The sequence below is a fragment of the Neltuma alba genome, unplaced genomic scaffold (assembly GCF_004799145.2).
Source record: "Neltuma alba isolate B1F8T4 unplaced genomic scaffold, ASM479914v2 tig00002803_pilon, whole genome shotgun sequence".
Taxonomy (NCBI): domain Eukaryota; kingdom Viridiplantae; phylum Streptophyta; class Magnoliopsida; order Fabales; family Fabaceae; genus Neltuma; species Neltuma alba.
Window position 1 is genome coordinate 28,947 of NW_021633020.1, and position 8,199 is coordinate 37,145.

The window sequence follows — 8,199 nt, forward strand, 5'->3', positions numbered from 1 at the left end:
TTAATTATATTATCTTATATATTATTAATTATGTTAGTAAAAATTATTTTGTTAATAATTTTATTCTTTCAAATTAAAATATATTATAAAATCTATCTTTTATATAATTATCATATTAACTTATGTCCTTTTTAATAATTTGCACATGTAAAAAGTGCTTTTGGTAACAACTATCCAAACACTCTCATTTCTTAGAATCACTTTTTTACAAAATCTATTCTTCAAAAAATCTATTCTCCCCAAAATTTATTCTCCAGAAGCTATTCTCCAAACCATGGTTTGGTTATATCCAAACACCCCCAAATCATTCTACAATTGGCAAAGTTTATGTATTAAGGTGAAATAAATAAAAAGATGGTGAAATTAATAGAGATTTAATCATAGAATTCAAGTTGGGTGGTTTAAATAGAAAAAAGTTACTAGAATTATTTGTGATCAGAAAATACCTAATAAGGTGAAAGAAAATTAAGTTTTATCATACTACAATACAACGAACAATGCTATAATGCTATATGATACTGAATGGTAGGTTTTAAAGGAAAAACATGAGCATAAAGTGGGAGTAACTGAGATGAGGATGATGAGATAAATGTTTAGTCATACAAGAAAAATAGTATTCGTAGTGAAAAAATATATGTGCAAAAAAGTTAGAGTGGCTTCTATTGAAGAGAAAATAATATGGAGAAGATTATTTGAAATGGTTTAGTCATGTTCAAAGAGAGCCTTTGAATGTTTCGATGAGCATGGTTGATCAAACAATATATAATCCTATGAGAAGGGATAGAGGAAGACAAAGGAGAACACTCAATAAAATTATTGAATGAGATCTTTTGATTAAGTACCTAACAAAGATTTGATCATTATTGATAAAACTCAATGACTTCGTGTGATATTGATTCATATGACCTATCTAATGAAATATTCCTTTAATTCTTTTTGTATGATAGAGAGAGAAAATATTTTTGGTCTTATTTATAAGGTACTGGGAGAAATTTTTTGTATTGGTGTATAATTTTATCTTTTATTTATTATTGTGTTGATTTTATTTATATGAAGTATAATATATATCAAATAGAGATAAAATCGGATAATTATTGAATTTTAAACGAGATTAATGAAGTTTAAGATTTTTTTTTTGTTTGTGTGAAACATATTTGAGGTAATTTATAAATATAACTAGAGGAGTAAAACTTTGTTGTTATTGTTGTATCCTTCATTAAATACAGTTTATTCTATTGATGGTTATTGAATAAACTGGGATTGAGTAATTTCTGAATTTACAAGATGCATTTTTTGAACAAATGTATCAATTATTCCTAACATTTTACATAATGATTTATAAAATGAAATACTTCAAAAATTTTCTATTAAGCAAATAATTTATAAAAAAAGATGACTGGGCGAGTTTTGCATATTATATTAAATATGTAATAATATATATAGTTTATTTCAATAAATTTATGATCGTGATCATATTAATTGGTTTTGCCAAAAAAACCAACTCCTTTGAATCGATCATTATCATATAACCTGATACTTTTAAGTACTTATTTGATACTCCCTCCGTTTCTTATTATAAGAGATGAATAACCGAATTATATTAATAAAAAAAATAGTTAAAATTAGTTAAGAACAATTAATGTGTAATAATTTTTTTTCAAAAATACCCTCATTAATAAGGATAGAGAACATGAGAGAGAACAATGGTAAATTATTAAAAGAAAGAGAAGTGGGAAGGAGAGAGAGTGTGAGTTAGAGACAATAAATATTGGTAAAATAGGAAATCAACACAAAAAAATAAAGACAACTTTTAAGTGTCTCTTATATATAAGAACATACCGTAAGCATCAAATGTCTCTTATAATAAGGAACCGACGGAGTATTGAACATAATTAATCAATGTCATCTTTGTGTTCCTTTGACAAAATAACGTATATATGTATTTTACTTCCTTCAGTCCTTTTCATAAGATATTTGGAGTAGAAATTTCGGGTGTGTTGCATATTTTTCATATGATTTTTAGTCAATAAACAACGTTAAATTAAAATTCTTTAATTTTCATACAAGATAATAAGTTCTAAGTCTTTTGTTAGTGATTGATTATATATAAAAATGACGACAATAAGTACACATATTTTCCACCTTTTCCCCAGTCACTGTGCATGGGGCTGGAGGCTAGAAGTATGAATCGTGGCATCATTTTGGTTCACAAAATTATTCCATAAATTACTCAACTCTTCCCCTCGGTATTAAATGAAAAATGCATATTCTAGCTACCCCTCTAACAAAACTACCCCTCTAGCAAAAATAGCTAGCCCGCGGCATTCAATTTTTTTTTTTTGTTTTTTGAGTGGCCCAGCATAATTTAAGGACGTGGTCGGTCAGGATAAATGCCGACTTCTCAACTTTTGCGGTGATATGTAAGGCTTGGCGGGGCTAGTAAAATTGGGTTTAGTGCATTTATTGCTGTGATCTTTTTTTTTTAAAAAAAAATGCATCCAGTATTTTGATATTTTTATGATATATTTAGTATTTTAAATTTATTTTTGTGTATCCAGTACTTTAAAAATTAAAATATTAGATATATTTAAAAAAATAATATCGAAGTATTAGATACATAATAAAAAAAATATCAAAATGGCAGATACACCATAAAAAAAAAAAAAAGCAAGATGGCGGATATACCTCAGAAAAATGGGGTGCTAATCCACCAATATCTGAGAAATTTCCTTAGCTCATGCTGATCAATTCCCGTACCGTTGGTTTCGCGCCTTACATATTATATGTGTGTGTGTACCTAAGGATGGCATTAATGCCATTAAGGTTATACTCCTCGGTACTTAATATAGGACCCAATTATTGAGTTGGTTTTGGTCCTAAATATAAGACCATTTATCATATTTTTTAATTTTTTCTAAATTATCCCTATGGATACTTCCTCAACCATAATCAAGTAGAAAAGGAAGAGGGGGTAATAAGAAAGATGATTACGGTATTTTAGAAAAAACGTGTCACATTTCTTATAAACAACTAACTTACCTAACTTTTTTAATTTAATCAAATTAGTTAAATGGGTCTTATATTAATGATCGGTATAAATTATAGGCTTCAATTAGGTTATAGATACTAAGTTTCGTTTTCTAAATGGCATAATGGCTATATAATTTAATTTAAAGATAATTATAGGAAATATGACTTTGTTAAAAAAAAAAACAGCTATTGCAATGTATGTAGAGTAGTATCTTCTGCCCTTAATATAAAAACTAGCTAACTAATTTGAGAGTACTAAGAAAACTAGTTAAATTGGTTATTTGTAATAAATATGTGTTATTTTTCTTAAAATATTCTTACTAATTAAGTGTATTGACTAAAACAAACATTATTACAAGGAGTACTTTGGAAAAAATGGATAAATATGAGAGACAAAATGAATTGAAATCTTATACTACCTCTGGTCCTTAATATAAGAGATAGTTGACTAATTTGAGTAGATTAAAAAAAATTAGTTAAGTTAGTTATCCGTAATACATCGGTGTTGTCTTTTCTAAAATATCCTTGCTAATCAAGTGTATTGATTAAAATTACTATTATTATAAGAATTACTATTATAATTAAATGATAATATTTTAAAAATAAGTTATATGACCTTGTATGATTAAAGAATCTAACATGATATTCACAAGCAACTTGATAGAAGTATTTCCGAATTGGAAAACAATCCACTCTAGTAACTGTTCACCGAGAAAAATATCCAGCGCTAGCAAGGCGGTAACCCACCACGCGCGTTCGTAGAAGCATATCGTGTGCATGCGTCCACCTCTTCTTTCCTCGCGGCAAATATGGAAGGAATTTGAAACCGACGCGGCGAGTCAGAGGCGGGAAAAGGATGAGATAAAAACTGATCGAATTTGGAAATAAAGGCAATGAATCGCGTCGTTTTTGATTTAACGTAGAGAATGAGGATGAGACTAGGAGTCATGGAGATGAGCGACACGCTGGATCGGCAGGATAAACGTGCCTCAGAGGCGTTACAAGCCCTTTGTCTGCAGCCACCCTAGGGGTCTTACAACCTGGGATTTTCTGATTTTACTTCCCTAATGAGATCAATCCTTCAAAGGAATTCTTTTAATACCCAAATTTCCATTCAATGTACATTCTTCCAAGGTTACCGATACAATGCTCCAATTCAGAGTATAAAAGACATCCACCTCTTCAGATTGTTCTTGCGGAGAAGAGATTCAGGTAGTGTGGGAGAAAGTGTAAGAATGAATTTACGAGAGTAAGATGTCGAGTTTTTCTTTCCCTTCGCCGAATTTCACTGTCTATAGGGTATAATCTCTTCCTCTCTGCCTTGTTTGAGTTCTCGATTAGTTTATGAGTCTAATGCAGCCGTGTTTATGTTTATATGACTGCTTATTCCGTTAATTCGCGTGTTTTTCGAAGTGGGATTTCGATTCTGTTTCTACTGATTCTGCTTTCCACTTCCCCGTTAAAATTCCTTAGCTGGTGGATCGATCGTATTTAACACCCTTTATCTTTCTACAAAGTTGCAAATCCTTGCTTAGATTTCGAACTAAGAAAACCCACAGCTCTAAGAAATTTTCTACCCAGTTCACTTTCTTTTCGAAAGAACCGTAATTTTTGCTTTTGGTTAGTATTTATGATATTACTTGAAAAGCTTCGGTTTTGTAAAATTGGTGTGTTCATTTCATTTCGCGGTGAGTATTCGACAGCATAGTCACAATTCCAAAGCTTATAAAATTATGAGATTGTTCTAGGTTTTTGTTTTGTTTTGTGTTACTCTTCCATTTTTAATTATTCAACTCGGCACCAACCTAACGGTTTAATCAGTGGGATGTTTTGAACGATTTGAGTACTGAAGTTGTAAGTGTGGTGAGTAAACTTTATGATGATAAAGTGTACTTGATCTTTTAATGTGTACTTCTCATATGAGAGCAACAAATTTTATTGAACAGTGGGAAAATTTTATTGTTTTGAACTTCATTTACTTAAATTGTGATCAGGATGCTAGACTTAATGGGTGTAAGGTGTATCATCCCTCAATAAATTTGATGATTGACCATGATATTGTTATTATTTCATTTCTAAAAGAGCTTGACGATTTTGTGTGCTTTTTTCTTTTCTATGTAAACTTTGAAAAGGGCTAAACAGATCTTACTCGTTTTTAAGGGAGAGAAAATAGAACTTCTAATTGTCCATCCATTTTTAGTTTATCATTCCCTTTGTCATATAGATGATCATTTTCACATTTCTTTCTTCAAATGCCAATCAATCATGAAACCTTTTGATATTGTTTAGGAATATATCACAGCCAATCAGGTGTACTTTTTTATGAATAGATTGTTGGAAGCAAAGATTTAACTAAAACATTCTCTCTTTTATTATCCAATATCTTTTGATTTTTTGTGTTTTTGTTTCTGTAAACCGTCTTTATGTTGGTGAAATTCTTAACTTCGACTATCCCATGTGGCTGTCATTTTTCATATTAATATTATAATATAGTGTTCTGGATGTTGAGACACGATGCCTGAAGGAATAGAACCTAGAATCCAAAAACATCTTACTGATGAGAAATTCTTGTCTTCACATCTTATATTTGATAACTCTCAGTATTATGCAAATAATATGATTATATTATATGGCTGAGTGGATAAGAAATTGCAAGAATTAAACTATTTTACTTGTGAGCTTTGATTTTTTGAAATATTTTTTCTCTGTAGAAAATGTTGATCCTATCAATATGTCTTTATCAAAGCTTAGATTGGAGATGGACATGTTTAAGTGCATGCTCATTCTTTGGTCTGAGATTCTCGTATCCCTCTGTTCATGCATTGCATGAACGAATATAAGCTTCTTATATGGATTATGAAATGGCGATTTTTTTTTTCAGGATTGAGTGACTAAGGAATTTTTCCTCTTGGATGATTGTTGATCTGACTTCTTAATTATACGCCTTGCTATTTCTTATCATGTTATTTGTCAATTTTTTTTTTTCCTGATCTAGTAAATTTGTGGATGGAACTTATTGCTTTAGCATATTATACCTGTCTAGACTGTCTTTTTGGACAATGATATATAATTTTTCCTCTCTTAAGTTTTGATTATGCATTCTTTACTCGTATTTTGCTCACTACTACTTTAGTTTCATCTATCATCATGCCTTCTAGTTTTGCATATGATGTTATTTATGCTGCTTCTTTTGTAAGTTTTGAATATTAATGATGGAGAATGTAGGCATTTATTGATTATGCATGATGTTTTGGTCTAGGGTTAGGTACGTCCTTCATGAGTTGTTGGGAATGACTACATATAGGCATTTGCCAACTTCAGTTACTGTAGCTGGTAACATGTTTCCTGTTATATCTTGAGATATTTCGGTTGTGAATGTTCATCCTGAGTGTCTGGAAGTTGTGCGTACCACTTGTAATATTGCTTTATGACGTTTGAATTAATAAATATTTCACCCGCCTATTTTCCATTTTCCATTGCTGTATTTTCAGGTGCAGTGGTCGGAAAAGAGTTGTTTTGTTGTATATTCATTAATGTAGTAATCATGTTTATCTTGCGTATGGTTTCAAAAACTCTTATGGATAAGTACCCTTTCTTCTTAAGAGTAATATTCATGCCTTTTAGGGCTAGACTTCATTGCAATTAAATTTTTGCTGAGCTCTTGTTCTTGAGCTCCACGCTTGTATTTAATACTACTATTTTCATATAATGTCTACTAGTTTAATAATTTATGTATGGGTTGCCAGTCAATTGGTAGTTACAATTAATAGTTGCTCTCTCTGTAACCGGAAAACAAGCTGCGATCTGCTTGTTTGGTTAATTGCTTAACAAGCATGCTCTCTCTACGTGAGAGATGTCTATTTATAAGTTTATTTAATGCAATAATTTTGCATTGTGATTTAGCTTTCACGTTGAGATGGTTAATCCCTCCGTTAGAACCTCAGTTTCATTTGAATGCATTTATGCCATTCTTCTTTGAAATGCATTATCTTCCATTTCCATTATTGACATCCCCCACGTCTCATGAATATTTGTGTGCCATTTAGTAACTTGCCTTTTTCTGTCTTGGTTGCCACTTCTTACATATCCACCATTGCAGAATTCTTAAGAGTAATGCCCATAGTTATGAATTATGTTCTGATTGTGGTTAGAAAAGAAAACATTTCGTTTCATTTCTCGCCTTCATTTGCTTGGTTCTCATCATGCAGCCTGAGTAACTCCACAATTAGCCACACTGCCTGGTCGTTTTTGGGATTGTCCCTGATATTTGGCCTTCAGGGGCTAACCTATAGGCAATGATGAACCATCAAGGTAACACTTACTTTTTTTTCCTTCCGTGTGTGTTTGTTTTAAATCTTGATCACCACCAATTTCTTGTGGACATGAAGATTGACAATCGACCTGATTTCATGGGCTAATTAAGAATAATGCATGGTACATTTTCTGTCACTATCTTGACTCATGATATCCTTGCTATGACAGGAGGAATGAGTCACGCGAATTGTAATGCTAATAACCAAAAGAAGGTCAATCATCAGTCCACTGGAGCACTGGAATTGCTTCCTACTGCAAGTTCCCTTGCGGCAGGTGACCAAAGGTTCCCTGATCAGGTTTTGGGGTCAAATCATGTCAGCTATAGAGAGTATAAATATTGTTCCAAATAATGATCAGTGTGCTGCTGTTTTTCCCCATGAGTCTCTGAAGCATTGAGCTTTTCTTCTTAACTTCCCCTACCAGAAATTGTAAATGGTTGCCCAGATGGGCTGTCTGGATCAATTGATCTCCATTGTCAAGCAAGTAATAATAGTATTCCAAGCATTGGTGGCAGTGCTGGTGTTGCTCCTCAAAATGTTGACTCAGTTGCAGAATATGCTCGGAACAATTGTTACAACAATTGAATATGTCTCTGAGTTTAGGCCTTCATTCATATGGACCAGAAAATCAGAATTACCAGCAACTCTTATACACCAGTAAATGATCATGGAAGATCAAGTTCTACAGTGCATGAGCAGGGTTTGGATAGCAGCTCAGTGAATATGAGGCGTTTATCCTGCAAGCAAGGAAAGTCTTCTGAACATACTGTCAGAGAATTGTTAGTGGGTGAGAGTTCCTAGCACAGCTGCCAAACTGGGATTCCCAAACAGGGGGCTTTTGAAGTCCATGGCAGCA